Genomic DNA, 16,870 nt, shown 5'->3' with positions numbered 1-16,870 from the left:
TAGTATGTGTATTTTACCAGCAGCAATGCAAGAGTAAAGATATGGGCTGGCATAGGATGTGACTTTAACCTGCAGTAACACAAGAACAAAGGTAAGAGCTGGTGTGGGCATAGGATGTGAATTTAAGCTGCAGTAATGCAAGAAAAAAGGTAGAGCTGGTGTTGCCATAGGATGTGAAATTTACCTGCAATAACAGTAGAACAAAGGTATGAGCTTGTGTGGGCATAGGATATGAATTTAACCTATGGTGATGAATAACAAATATATGAGTTGGTGTGGCCATAGGATGTGAATTTAACCTGCAGATATGAAGAACAAACATATGAGCTGGTGTGGAAATAGGATGTGAATTTAACCTGCAGTAACACAAGAACAAAGATATGAGCTGGTGTGGGGATATGATGTGAATTTAACCTGCAGATATGATGAACAAAGATATGAGCTGGTGTGGACATAGGATGTGAATTTAACCTGCAGTAACACAAGAGCAAAGATATGAGCTAGTGTGGACATAGGATGTGAATTTAAGCTACAGTAACACATGAACAAAGGTATGAGCTGGTGTGGGCATAGAATGTGAATTGAACTTGCAGTAACACAAGAACAAAGTTATGAGCTGGTGTGGACATAGGATGTGAATTTAACCTGCAGTAACGCAAGAGCAAATATATGAGATTGTGTGGGCATAGGATGTGAATTTAACCTGCAGTAAAACAAGAACAAAGCTATGAGCTGGTGTGGGCATAGAATGTGAATTTAACCTGCAGTAATGAAGAACAAAGATATGAGCTGGAGTGCACATATGATGTGACTTTAACCTGCACTAGCACTAGAACAAAGGTATGAGCTGATGTGCGCATAGGATGTGGATTTGACCTGCAGTAATGAAGAACAAAGATATGAACTGGTGTGGGCATAGGATATGAATTTAACCTGCAGTAACATAAGAACAAATATATGAGCTTTTGTGGGCATAGGATGTGACTTTAACCTGCAGTAACACAAGAACAAATATATGAGCTGGTGTGGACCTAGGATGTGAATTTAACCTGCAATAACATAAGAAGAAAGATATGAGCTGGTGTGGGCATAGGACGTGAAATTAACCTTCAGTAAAGCAAGAACAAAGCTATGAGCTGGTGTGGACATAGGATGTGAATTTAACCTGCAGTAACACAAGAAAAAAGATATAAGCTGGTGTGGACATAAGATGTGAATTTAACCTGCAGTAAAACAAGAACAAAGAGATGAGCTGGTGTGTGCATAGGATGTGAATTTAACCTGCAGATATGAAGAACAAAGATATGAGCTGGTGAGGGCATAGGATGTGAATTTAAGCTGCAGTAACACAAGAACAAAACTAGAGCTGGTGTTGGCATATGATGTGAATTTAATCTGCAGTAACACAAGAACAAAGATATGAGCTGGTGTGGGCATAGGATGTGAATTTAACCTGCAGTAACACAAGAACAAAGGTATGAGCTGGTGTGGACATAGGATGTGAATTTAACCTGCAGTAACACAAGAAAAGAGATATGAGCTGGTGTGGGGATAGGATGTGAATTTAACCTGCAGATATGAAGAACAAAGATATAAGCTGGTGTACACATAGGATGTGAATTTAACCTGCAGTAACACAAGAACAAATATATGAGCTGGTGTGGGCATAGATGTGAATTTAACCTGCAGTAACACAAGAACAAAGATATGAGCTGGTGTGGGCATAGATGTGAATTTAATCTGCAGTAATATAAGAGCAAAGATATGAGCTGGTGTGGATGTAGGTTGTGAATTTATGCTGCAGTAACACAAGAACAAAGGTATGAGCTGGTGTGGGCATATGATGTGAATTTAAGCTGCAGTAACACAAGAAGAAAGATATGAGCTGGTGTGCACATACAATGTGACTTTAACCTGCAGTAACACAAGAACAAAGGTTTGAGTTGTTGTGGGCATTGGATGTGAATTTAACCTGCAGTAACACAAGAACAAAGATATGAGCTGGGGTGGGGATATGATGTGAATTTAACCTGCAGATATGAAGAACAAAGGTTTGAGCTGGTGTGGACATAGGATGTGAATTTAACCTGCAGTAACACAAGAGCAAAGATATGAGCTAGTGTGGACATAGGATGTTAATTTTAGCTGCAGTAACACAAGAACAAAGGTATGAGCTGGTGTGGGCATAGAATGTGAATTTAACTTGCAGTAACACAAGAACAAAGTTATGAGCTGGTGTGGACATAGGATGTGAATTTAACCTGCAGTAATGAAGAACAAAGTTATGAGCTGGTGTGCACATATGATCTGACTTTAATGTGCAGTAGCACTAGCACAAAGGTATGAGCTGATGTGCGCATAGGATGTGGATTTGACCTGCAGTAATGAAGAACAAATATATGAACTGGTTTGGACATAGGATGTGAATTTAACCTGCAGTAACATAAGAACAAATATATGAGCTGTTGTGGGCATTGGATGTGACTTTAACCTGCAGTAACACAAGAACAAATATATGAGCTGGTGTGGACCTAGGATGTGAATTTAACCTGCAATAACACAAGAACAAAGATATGAGCTGGTGTGGGCATAGGATGTGAAATTAACCTTCAGTAATGCAAGAACAAAGTTATGAGCTGGTGTGGACGTAGGATGTGAATTTAACCTGCAGTAATACAAGAACAAAGATATGAGCTAGTGTGGACATAGGATGTGAATTTAACCTGCAGTAACACAAGAACAAATATATGAGCTGGTGTGGACATAGGATGTGAATTTAAGCTGCAGTAACACAAGAACAAAGAGATGAGCTGGTGTGGGCATAGGATATGAATTTAACCTGCAGTAACACAAGAACAAAGATATGAGCTGGTGTGGGGATAGGATGTGAATTTAAACTGCAGATATGAAGAACAAAGATATGAGCTGGTGTGGGCATAGCATGTGAACTTAAGCTGCAGTAACACAAGAACAAAACTAGAGCTGGTGTTGGCATATGATGTGAATTTAATCTGCAGTAACACAAGAACAAAGATATGAGCTGGTGTGGGCATAGGATGTGAATTTAAGCTGCAGTAACACAAGAACAAAGGTATGAGTTGGTGTGGACATAGGATGTGAATTTAATCTGCGGTAACACAAGAACAAAGATATGATCTGGTGTGGGGATAGGATGTGAATTTAACCTGCAGATATGAAGAACAAAGATATGAGCTGGTGTGCACATAGGATGTGAATTTAACCTGCAGTAACACAAGAACAAATATATGAGCTGGTGTGGGCATAGATGTGAACTTAACCTGCAGTAACACAAGAACAAAGATATGAGCTGGTGTGGACATAGATGTGAATTTAATCTGCAGTAATATAAGAGCAAAGATATGAGCTGGTGTGGACGTAGGATGTGAATTTAAGCTGCAGTAACACAAGAACAAAGGTATGAGCTGGCGTGCACATACAATGTGACTTTAACCTGCAGTAACACAAGAACAAAGGTATGAGCTGGTGTGGACATAGGATGTAAATTTAACCTGCAGTTATGAAAAAATAAAGATGTGAGCTGGTGTGGGCATAGAATGTTAATTTAACCTGCCATAACACAAGAACAAATATATGAGCTGGTGTGAGCATAGGGTGTGCATTTAACCTGCAGTAACACAAGGACAAATATATGAGCTGGTGTGGATGTAGGATCTGAATTTAACCTGCAGTAGCACAAGAACAAAGATATGAGCTGGTGTGGACATAGATGTGAATTTAATCTGCAGTAATATAAGAGCAAAGATATGAGCTGGTGTGGACGTAGGATGTGAATTTAAGCTGCAGTAACACAAGAACAAAGGTATGAGCTGGCGTGCACATACAATGTGACTTTAACCTGCAGTAACACAAGAACAAAGGTATGAGCTGTTGTGGGCATTGGATGTGAATTTAACCTGCAGTAACACAAGAGCAAAGATATGAGCTGGTGTGGACATAGGATGTAAATTTAACCTGCAGTTATGAAGAACAAAGATATGAGCTGGTGTGGGCATAGAATGTTAATTTAACCTGCCATAACACAAGAACAAATATATGAGCTGGTGTGAGCATAGGGTGTGCATTTAACCTGCAGTAACACAAGGACAAATATATGAGCTGGTGTGGATGTAGGATCTGAATTTAACCTGCAGTAGCACAAGAACAAAGATATGAGCTGGTGTGAACATAGTATGTGTATTTTACCAGCAGCAATGCAAGAGTAAAGATATGGGCTGGCATAGGATGTGACTTTAACCTGCAGTAACACAAGAACAAAGGTAAGAGCTGGTGTGGGCATAGGATGTGAATTTAACCTGCAGTTACACAAGAACAAATATATGAGCTGGTGTGGGCATAGGATGTGAATTTAAGCTGCAGTAATGCAAGAAAAAAGGTAGAGCTGGTGTTGCCATAGGATGTGAAATTTACCTGCAATAACAGTAGAACAAAGGTATGAGCTTGTGTGGGCATAGGATATGAATTTAACCTATGGTGATGAATAACAAATATATGAGTTGGTGTGGCCATAGGATGTGAATTTAACCTGCAGATATGAAGAACAAACATATGAGCTGGTGTGGAAATAGGATGTGAATTTAACCTGCAGTAACACAAGAACAAAGATATGAGCTGGTGTGGGGATATGATGTGAATTTAACCTGCAGATATGATGAACAAAGATATGAGCTGGTGTGGACATAGGATGTGAATTTAACCTGCAGTAACACAAGAGCAAAGATATGAGCTAGTGTGGACATAGGATGTGAATTTAAGCTACAGTAACACATGAACAAAGGTATGAGCTGGTGTGGGCATAGAATGTGAATTGAACTTGCAGTAACACAAGAACAAAGTTATGAGCTGGTGTGGACATAGGATGTGAATTTAACCTGCAGTAACGCAAGAGCAAATATATGAGCTTGTGTGGGCATAGGATGTGAATTTAACCTGCAGTAAAACAAGAACAAAGGTATGAGCTGGTGTGGGCATAGAATGTGAATTTAACCTGCAGTAATGAAGAACAAAGATATGAGCTGGAGTGCACATATGATGTGACTTTAACCTGCACTAGCACTAGAACAAAGGTATGAGCTGATGTGCGCATAGGATGTGGATTTGACCTGCAGTAATGAAGAACAAAGATATGAACTGGTGTGGGCATAGGATATGAATTTAACCTGCAGTAACATAAGAACAAATATATGAGCTTTTGTGGGCATAGGATGTGACTTTAACCTGCAGTAACACAAGAACAAATATATGAGCTGGTGTGGACCTAGGATGTGAATTTAACCTGCAATAACATAAGAAGAAAGATATGAGCTGGTGTGGGCATAGGACGTGAAATTAACCTTCAGTAAAGCAAGAACAAAGCTATGAGCTGGTGTGGACATAGGATGTGAATTTAACCTGCAGTAACACAAGAACAAAGATATAAGCTGGTGTGGACATAAGATGTGAATTTAACCTGCAGTAAAACAAGAACAAAGAGATGAGCTGGTGTGGGCATAGGATGTGAATTTAACCTGCAGATATGAAGAACAAAGATATGAGCTGGTGAGGGCATAGGATGTGAATTTAAGCTGCAGTAACACAAGAACAAAACTAGAGCTGGTGTTGGCATATGATGTGAATTTAATCTGCAGTAACACAAGAACAAAGATATGAGCTGGTGTGGGCATAGGATGTGAATTTAACCTGCAGTAACACAAGAACAAAGGTATGAGCTGGTGTGGACATAGGATGTGAATTTAACCTGCAGTAACACAAGAAAAGAGATATGAGCTGGTGTGGGGATAGGATGTGAATTTAACCTGCAGATATGAAGAACAAAGATATAAGCTGGTGTACACATAGGATGTGAATTTAACCTGCAGTAACACAAGAACAAATATATGAGCTGGTGTGGGCATAGATGTGAATTTAACCTGCAGTAACACAAGAACAAAGATATGAGCTGGTGTGGGCATAGATGTGAATTTAATCTGCAGTAATATAAGAGCAAAGATATGAGCTGGTGTGGATGTAGGTTGTGAATTTATGCTGCAGTAACACAAGAACAAAGGTATGAGCTGGTGTGGGCATATGATGTGAATTTAAGCTGCAGTAACACAAGAAGAAAGATATGAGCTGGTGTGCACATACAATGTGACTTTAACCTGCAGTAACACAAGAACAAAGGTTTGAGTTGTTGTGGGCATTGGATGTGAATTTAACCTGCAGTAACACAAGAACAAAGATATGAGCTGGGGTGGGGATATGATGTGAATTTAACCTGCAGATATGAAGAACAAAGGTTTGAGCTGGTGTGGACATAGGATGTGAATTTAACCTGCAGTAACACAAGAGCAAAGATATGAGCTAGTGTGGACATAGGATGTTAATTTTAGCTGCAGTAACACAAGAACAAAGGTATGAGCTGGTGTGGGCATAGAATGTGAATTTAACTTGCAGTAACACAAGAACAAAGTTATGAGCTGGTGTGGACATAGGATGTGAATTTAACCTGCAGTAATGAAGAACAAAGTTATGAGCTGGTGTGCACATATGATCTGACTTTAATGTGCAGTAGCACTAGCACAAAGGTATGAGCTGATGTGCGCATAGGATGTGGATTTGACCTGCAGTAATGAAGAACAAATATATGAACTGGTTTGGACATAGGATGTGAATTTAACCTGCAGTAACATAAGAACAAATATATGAGCTGTTGTGGGCATTGGATGTGACTTTAACCTGCAGTAACACAAGAACAAATATATGAGCTGGTGTGGACCTAGGATGTGAATTTAACCTGCAATAACACAAGAACAAAGATATGAGCTGGTGTGGGCATAGGATGTGAAATTAACCTTCAGTAATGCAAGAACAAAGTTATGAGCTGGTGTGGACGTGGGATGTGAATTTAACCTGCAGTAATACAAGAACAAAGATATGAGCTAGTGTGGACATAGGATGTGAATTTAACCTGCAGTAACACAAGAACAAATATATGAGCTGGTGTGGACATAGGATGTGAATTTAAGCTGCAGTAACACAAGAACAAAGAGATGAGCTGGTGTGGGCATAGGATATGAATTTAACCTGCAGTAACACAAGAACAAAGATATGAGCTGGTGTGGGGATAGGATGTGAATTTAAACTGCAGATATGAAGAACAAAGATATGAGCTGGTGTGGGCATAGCATGTGAACTTAAGCTGCAGTAACACAAGAACAAAACTAGAGCTGGTGTTGGCATATGATGTGAATTTAATCTGCAGTAACACAAGAACAAAGATATGAGCTGGTGTGGGCATAGGATGTGAATTTAAGCTGCAGTAACACAAGAACAAAGGTATGAGCTGGTGTGGACATAGGATGTGAATTTAATCTGCGGTAACACAAGAACAAAGATATGATCTGGTGTGGGGATAGGATGTGAATTTAACCTGCAGATATGAAGAACAAAGATATGAGCTGGTGTGCACATAGGATGTGAATTTAACCTGCAGTAACACAAGAACAAATATATGAGCTGGTGTGGGCATAGATGTGAACTTAACCTGCAGTAACACAAGAACAAAGATATGAGCTGGTGTGGACATAGATGTGAATTTAATCTGCAGTAATATAAGAGCAAAGATATGAGCTGGTGTGGACGTAGGATGTGAATTTAAGCTGCAGTAACACAAGAACAAAGGTATGAGCTGGCGTGCATACAATGTGACTTTAACCTGCAGTAACACAAGAACAAAGGTATGAGCTGGTGTGGACATAGGATGTAAATTTAACCTGCAGTTATGAAAAATAAAGATGTGAGCTGGTGTGGGCATAGAATGTTAATTTAACCTGCCATAACACAAGAACAAATATATGAGCTGGTGTGAGCATAGGGTGTGCATTTAACCTGCAGTAACACAAGGACAAATATATGAGCTGGTGTGGATGTAGGATCTGAATTTAACCTGCAGTAGCACAAGAACAAAGATATGAGCTGGTGTGGACATAGATGTGAATTTAATCTGCAGTAATATAAGAGCAAAGATATGAGCTGGTGTGGACGTAGGATGTGAATTTAAGCTGCAGTAACACAAGAACAAAGGTATGAGCTGGCGTGCACATACAATGTGACTTTAACCTGCAGTAACACAAGAACAAAGGTATGAGCTGTTGTGGGCATTGGATGTGAATTTAACCTGCAGTAACACAAGAGCAAAGATATGAGCTGGTGTGGACATAGGATGTAAATTTAACCTGCAGTTATGAAGAACAAAGATATGAGCTGGTGTGGGCATAGAATGTTAATTTAACCTGCCATAACACAAGAACAAATATATGAGCTGGTGTGAGCATAGGGTGTGCATTTAACCTGCAGTAACACAAGGACAAATATATGAGCTGGTGTGGATGTAGGATCTGAATTTAACCTGCAGTAGCACAAGAACAAAGATATGAGCTGGTGTGAACATAGTATGTGTATTTTACCAGCAGCAATGCAAGAGTAAAGATATGGGCTGGCATAGGATGTGACTTTAACCTGCAGTAACACAAGAACAAAGGTAAGAGCTGGTGTGGGCATAGGATGTGAATTTAACCTGCAGTTACACAAGAACAAATATATGAGCTGGTGTGGGCATAGGATGTGAATTTAAGCTGCAGTAATGCAAGAAAAAAAGGTAGAGCTGGTGTTGCCATAGGATGTGAAATTTACCTGCAATAACAGTAGAACAAAGGTATGAGCTTGTGTGGGCATAGGATATGAATTTAACCTATGGTGATGAATAACAAATATATGAGTTGGTGTGGCCATAGGATGTGAATTTAACCTGCAGATATGAAGAACAAACATATGAGCTGGTGTGGAAATAGGATGTGAATTTAACCTGCAGTAACACAAGAACAAAGATATGAGCTGGTGTGGGGATATGATGTGAATTTAACCTGCAGATATGATGAACAAAGATATGAGCTGGTGTGGACATAGGATGTGAATTTAACCTGCAGTAACACAAGAGCAAAGATATGAGCTAGTGTGGACATAGGATGTGAATTTAAGCTACAGTAACACATGAACAAAGGTATGAGCTGGTGTGGGCATAGAATGTGAATTGAACTTGCAGTAACACAAGAACAAAGTTATGAGCTGGTGTGGACATAGGATGTGAATTTAACCTGCAGTAACGCAAGAGCAAATATATGAGCTTGTGTGGGCATAGGATGTGAATTTAACCTGCAGTAAAACAAGAACAAAGGTATGAGCTGGTGTGGGCATAGAATGTGAATTTAACCTGCAGTAATGAAGAACAAAGATATGAGCTGGAGTGCACATATGATGTGACTTTAACCTGCACTAGCACTAGAACAAAGGTATGAGCTGATGTGCGCATAGGATGTGGATTTGACCTGCAGTAATGAAGAACAAAGATATGAACTGGTGTGGGCATAGGATATGAATTTAACCTGCAGTAACATAAGAACAAATATATGAGCTTTTGTGGGCATAGGATGTGACTTTAACCTGCAGTAACACAAGAACAAATATATGAGCTGGTGTGGACCTAGGATGTGAATTTAACCTGCAATAACATAAGAAGAAAGATATGAGCTGGTGTGGGCATAGGACGTGAAATTAACCTTCAGTAAAGCAAGAACAAAGTTATGAGCTGGTGTGGACATAGGATGTGAATTTAACCTGCAGTAACACAAGAACAAAGATATAAGCTGGTGTGGACATAAGATGTGAATTTAACCTGCAGTAAAACAAGAACAAAGAGATGAGCTGGTGTGGGCATAGGATGTGAATTTAACCTGCAGATATGAAGAACAAAGATATGAGCTGGTGTGGGCATAGGATGTGAATTTAAGCTGCAGTAACACAAGAACAAAACTAGAGCTGGTGTTGGCATATGATGTGAATTTAATCTGCAGTAACACAAGAACAAAGATATGAGCTGGTGTGGGCATAGGATGTGAATTTAACCTGCAGTAACACAAGAACAAAGGTATGAGCTGGTGTGGACATAGGATGTGAATTTAACCTGCAGTAACACAAGAACAAAGATATGAGCTGGTGTGGGGATAGGATGTGAATTTAACCTGCAGATATGAAGAACAAAGATATGAGCTGGTGTGCACATAGGATGTGAATTTAACCTGCAGTAACACAAGAACAAATATATGAGCTGGTGTGGGCATAGATGTGAATTTAACCTGCAGTAACACAAGAACAAAGATATGAGCTGGTGTGGGCATAGATGTGAATTTAATCTGCAGTAATATAAGAGCAAAGATATGAGCTGGTGTGGATGTAGGTTGTGAATTTATGCTGCAGTAACACAAGAACAAAGGTATGAGCTGGTGTGGGCATATGATGTGAATTTAAGCTGCAGTAACACAAGAAGAAAGATATGAGCTGGTGTGCACATACAATGTGACTTTAACCTGCAGTAACACAAGAACAAAGGTATGAGTTGTTGTGGGCATTGGATGTGAATTTAACCTGCAGTAACACAAAAACAAAGATATGAGCTGGTGTGGACATAGGATGTGAATTTAACCTGCAGATATGAAGAACAAAGGTTTGAGCTGGTGTGGACATAGGATGTGAATTTAACCTGCAGTAACACAAGAGCAAAGATATGAGCTAGTGTGGACATAGGATGTTAATTTTAGCTGCAGTAACACAAGAACAAAGGTATGAGCTGGTGTGGGCATAGAATGTGAATTTAACTTGCAGTAACACAAGAACAAAGTTATGAGCTGGTGTGGACATAGGATGTGAATTTAACCTGCAGTAATGAAGAACAAAGTTATGAGCTGGTGTGCACATATGATCTGACTTTAATGTGCAGTAGCACTAGCACAAAGGTATGAGCTGATGTGCGCATAGGATGTGGATTTGACCTGCAGTAATGAAGAACAAATATATGAACTGGTTTGGACATAGGATGTGAATTTAACCTGCAGTAACATAAGAACAAATATATGAGCTGTTGTGGGCATTGGATGTGACTTTAACCTTCAGTAACACAAGAACAAATATATGAGCTGGTGTGGACCTAGGATGTGAATTTAACCTGCAATAACACAAGAACAAAGATATGAGCTGGTGTGGGCATAGGGTGTGAAATTAACCTTCAGTAATGCAAGAACAAAGTTATGAGTTGGTGTGGACGTAGGATGTGAATTTAACCTGCAGTAATACAAGAACAAAGATATGAGCTAGTGTGGACATAGGATGTGAATTTAACCTGCAGTAACACAAGAACAAATATATGAGCTGGTGTGGACATAGGATGTGAATTTAAGCTGCAGTAACACAAGAACAAAGAGATGAGCTGGTGTGGGCATAGGATGTGAATTTAACCTGCAGTAACACAAGAACAAAGATATGAGCTGGTGTGGGGATAGGATGTGAATTTAAACTGCAGATATGAAGAACAAAGATATGAGCTGGTGTTGGCATAGCATGTGAACTTAAGCTGAGTAACACAAGAACAAAACTAGAGGTGGTGTTGGCATATGATGTGAATTGAATCTGCAGTAACACAAGAACAAAGATATGAGCTGGTGTGGGCATAGGATGTGAATTTAAGCTGCAGTAACACAAGAACAAAGGTATGAGCTGGTGTGGACATAGGATGTGAATTTAATCTGCGGTAACACAAGAACAAAGATATGATCTGGTGTGGGGATAGGATGTGAATTTAACCTGCAGATATGAAGAACAAAGATATGAGCTGGTGTGCACATAGGATGTGAATTTAACCTGCAGTAACACAAGAACAAATATATGAGCTGGTGTGGGCATAGATGTGAATTTAACCTGCAGTAACACAAGAACAAAGATATGAGCTGGTGTGGACATAGATGTGAATTTAATCTGCAGTAATATAAGAGCAAAGATATGAGCTGGTGTGGACGTAGGATGTGAATTTAAGCTGCAGTAACACAAGAACAAAGGTATGAGCTGGCGTGCACATACAATGTGACTTTAACCTGCAGTAACACAAGAACAAAGGTATGAGCTGTTGTGGGCATTGGATGTGAATTTAACCTGCAGTAACACAAGAGCAAAGATATGAGCTGGTGTGGACATAGGATGTAAATTTAACCTGCAGTTATGAAGAACAAAGATGTGAGCTGGTTTGGGCATAGAATGTTAATTTAACCTGCAATAACACAAGAACAAATATATGAGCTGGTGTGAGCATAGGGTGTGCATTTAACCTTTAGTAACACAAGAACAAATATATGAGCTGGTGTGAACATAGTATGTTTATTTAACCAGCAGCAATGCAAGAGTAAAGATATGGGCTGGCATAGGATGTGAATTTAACCTGCAGTAACGCAAGAGCAAATATATGAGCTTGTGTGGGCATAGGATGTGAATTTAACCTGCAGTAAAACAAGAACAAAGGTATGAGCTGGTGTGGGCATAGAATGTGAATTTAACCTGCAGTAAAGATGAACAAAGATATGAGCTGGTGTGCACATATGATGTGACTTTAACCTGCAGTAGCACTAGAACAAAGGTATGAGCTGATGTGCACATAGGATGTGGATTTGACCTGCAGTAATGAAGAACAAAGATATTAACTGGTTTGGACATAGGATGTGAATTTAACCTGCAGTAACATAAGAACAAATATATGAGCTGTTGTGGGCATTGGATGTGACTTTAACCTGCAGTAACACAAGAACAAATATATGAGCTGGTGTGGACCTAGGATGTGAATTTAACCTGCAATAACACAAGAACAAAGATATGAGCTGGTGTGGGCATAGGATGTGAAATTAACCTTCAGTAATGCAAGAACAAAGTTATGAGCTGGTGTGGACGTAGGATGTGAATTTAACCTGCAGTAATACAAGAACAAAGATATGAGCTAGTGTGGACGTAGGATGTGAATTTAACCTGCAGTAACACAAGAACAAATATATGAGCTGGTGTGGACATAGGATGTGAATTTAAGCTGCAGTAACACAAGAGCAAAGAGATGAGCTGGTGTGGGCATAGGATGTGAATTTAACCTGCAGTAACACAAGAACAAAGATATGAGCTGGTGTGGGGATAGGATGTGTATTTAACCTGCAGATATGAAGAACAAAGATATGAGCTGGTGTGGGCATAGCATGTGAACTTAAGCTGCAGTAACACAAGAACAAAACTAGAGCTGGTGTTGGCATATGATGTGAATTTAATATGCAGTAACACAAGAACAAAGATATGAGCTGGTGTGGGTATAGATGTGAATTTAATCTGCAGTAATATAAGAGCAAAGATATGAGCTGTTGTGGACGTAGGATGTGAATTTAAGCTGCAGTAACACAAGAACAAAGTTATGAGCTGGTGTGGGCATAGGATGTGAATTTAAGCTGCAGTAACACAAGAAGAAAGATATGAGCTGGCGTGCACATACAATGTGACTTTAACCTGCAGTAACACAAGAACAAAGGTATGAGCTGTTGTGGGCATTGGATGTGAATTTAACCTGCAGTAACACAAGAACAAAGATATGAGCTGGTGTGGACATAGGATGTAAATTTAACCTGCAGTTATGAAGAACAAAGATGTGAGCTGGTGTGGGCATAGAATGTTAATTTAACCTGCAATAACACAAGAACAAATATATGAGCTGGTGTGAGCATATGGTGTGCATTTAACCTGCAGTAGCACAAGAACAAATATATGAGCTGGTGTGGACGTGGGATGTGAATTTAACCTGCAGTAACACAAGAACAAAGATATGAGCTGGTGTGGGGATAGGATGTGAATTTAAACTGCACATATGAAGAACAAAGATATGAGCTGGTGTGGGCATAGCATGTGAACTTAAGCTGCAGTAACACAAGAACAAAACTAGAGCTGGTGTTGGCATATGATGTGAATTTAATCTGCAGTAACACAAGAACAAAGATATGAGCTGGTGTGGGCATAGGATGTGAATTTAAGCTGCAGTAACACAAGAACAAAGAAAGGTATGAGCTGGTGTGGACATAGGATGTGAATTTAATCTGCGGTAACACAAGAACAAAGATATGATCTGGTGTGGGGATAGGATGTGAATTTAACCTGCAGATATGAAGAACAAAGATGTGAGCTGGTGTGCACATAGGATGTGAATTTAACCTGCAGTAACACAAGAACAAATATATGAGCTGGTGTGGGCATAGATGTGAATTTAACCTGCAGTAACACAAGAACAAAGATATGCGCTGGTGTGGACATAGATGTGAATTTAATCTGCAGTAATATAAGAGCAAAGATATGAGCTGGTGTGGACGTAGAATGTGAATTTAAGCTGCAGTAACACAAGAACAAAGGTATGAGCTGTTGTGGGCATTGGATGTGAATTTAAGCTGCAGTAACACAAGAACAAAGGTATGAGCTGGTGTGGACATAGGATGTGAATTTAAGCTGCAGTAACACAAGAACAAAGCTATGAGCTGTTGTGGCCATTGGATGTGAATTTAACCTGCAGTAACACAAGAGCAAAGATATGAGCTGGTGTGGACATAGGATGTAAATTTAACCTGCAGTTATGAAGAACAAAGATGTGAGCTGGTGTGGGCATAGAATGTTAATTTAACCTGCAATAACACAAGAACAAATATATGAGCTGGTGTGAGCATAGGGTGTGCATTTAACCTTTAGTAACACAAGAACAAATATATGAGCTGGTGTGGACATAGAATGTGAATTCAACCTGCAGTAACACAAGAACAAAGATATGAGCTGGTGTGAACATAGTATGTGTATTTAACCAGCAGCAATGCAAGAGTAAAGATATGGGCTGGCATAGGATGTGAATTTAACCTGCAGTAATGCAAGAGCAAATATATGAGCTTGTGTGGGCATAGGATGTGAATTTAACCTGCAGTAAAACAAGAACAAAGGTATGAGCTGGTGTGGGCATAGAATGTGAATTTAACCTGCAGTAAAGATGAACAAAGATATGAGCTGGTGTGCACATATGATGTGACTTTAACCTGCAGTAGCACTAGAACAAAGGTATGAGCTGATGTGCACATAGGATGTGGATTTGACCTGCAGTAATGAAGAACAAAGATATTAACTGGTTTGGACATAGGATGTGAATTTAACCTACAGTAACATAAGAACAAATATATGAGCTGTTGTGGGCATTGGATGTGACTTTAACCTGCAGTAAAACAAGAACAAATATATGAGCTGGTGTGGACCTAGGATGTGAATTTAACCTGCAATAACACAAGAACAAAGATATGAGCTGGTGTGGGCATAGGATGTGAATTTAACCTGCAGTAACACAAGAACAAAGATATGAGCTGGTGTGGGCATAGGATGTGAAATTAACCTTCAGTAATGCAAGAACAAAGTTATGAGCTGGTGTGGACATAGGATGTGAATTTAACCTGCAGTAATACAAGAACAAAGATATGAGCTAGTGTGGACGTAGGATGTGAATTTAACCTGCAGTAACACAAGAACAGATATATGAGCTGGTGTGGACATAGGATGTGAATTTAAGCTGCAGTAACACAAGAACAAATATATGAGCTGGTGTGGACATAGGATGTGAATTTAAGCTGCAGTAACACAAGAGCAAAGAGATGAGCTGGTGTGGACATAGGATGTGAATTTAACCTGCAGTAACACAAGAACAAAGATATGAGCTGGTGTGGGGATAGGATGTGTATTTAACCTGCAGATATGAAGAACAAAGATATGAGCTGGTGTGGGCATAGCATGTGAACTTAAGCTGCAGTAACACAAGAACAAAACTAGAGCTGGTGTTGGCATATGATGTGAATTTAATATGCAGTAACACAAGAACAAAGATATGAGCTGGTGTGGGCATAGGATGTGAATTTAAGCTGCAGTAACACAAGAACAAAGGTATGAGCTGGTGTGGACATAGGATGTGAATTTAATCTGCAGTAACACAAGAACAAAGATATGAGCTGGTGTGCACATAGGATGTGAATTTAACCTGCAGTAACACAAGAACAAAGATATGAGCTGGTGTGGGTATAGATGTGAATTTAATCTGCAGTAATAAAAGAGCAAAGATATGAGCTGTTGTGGACGTAGGATGTGAATTTAAGCTGCAGTAACACAAGAACAAAGTTATGAGCTGGTGTGGGCATAGGATGTGAATTTAAGCTGCAGTAACACAAGAAGAAAGATATGAGCTGGCGTGCACATACAATGTGACTTTAACCTGCAGTAACACAAGAACAAAGGTATGAGCTGTTGTGGGCATTGGATGTGAATTTAACCTGCAGTAACACAAGAACAAAGATATGAGCTGGTGTGGACATAGGATTTAAATTTAACCTGCAGTTATGAAGAACAAAGATGTGAGCTGGTGTGGGCATAGAATGTTAATTTAACCTGCAATAACACAAGAACAAATATATGAGCTGGTGTGAGCATAGGGTGTGCATTTAACCTGCAGTAGCACAAGAACAAATATATGAGCTGGTGTGGACGTAGGATGTGAATTTAACCTGCAGTAACACAAGAACAAAGATATGAGCTGGTGTGAACATAGTATGTGTATTTAACCAGCAGCAATGCAAGAGTAAAGATATGGGCTGGCATAGGATGCGACTTTAACCTGCAGTAACACAAGAACAAAGGTAAGAGCTGGTGTGGGAATAGGATGTGAATTTAACCTGCAGTAACACAAGAACAAATATATGAGCTGGTGTGGGAATAGGATGAGAATTTTACCTGCAGTAACACAAGAACAAAGGTATGAGCTAGTGTGGGCATAAGATGTGAATTTAACCTATGGTAATGAATAACAAATATATGAGCTGGTGTGGCCATAGGATGTGAATTTTACCTGCAATAACACAAGAACAAAGATATGAGCTGG

This window comes from Protopterus annectens, chromosome 9.part0, assembly GCF_019279795.1.
Source record: "Protopterus annectens isolate FY-2018-M chromosome 9.part0, PAN1.0, whole genome shotgun sequence".
Taxonomy (NCBI): Eukaryota; Metazoa; Chordata; order Ceratodontiformes; family Protopteridae; genus Protopterus; species Protopterus annectens.
The sequence above is the reverse complement of the archived record's forward strand: the minus strand, read 5'-3'. Positions refer to the sequence as shown.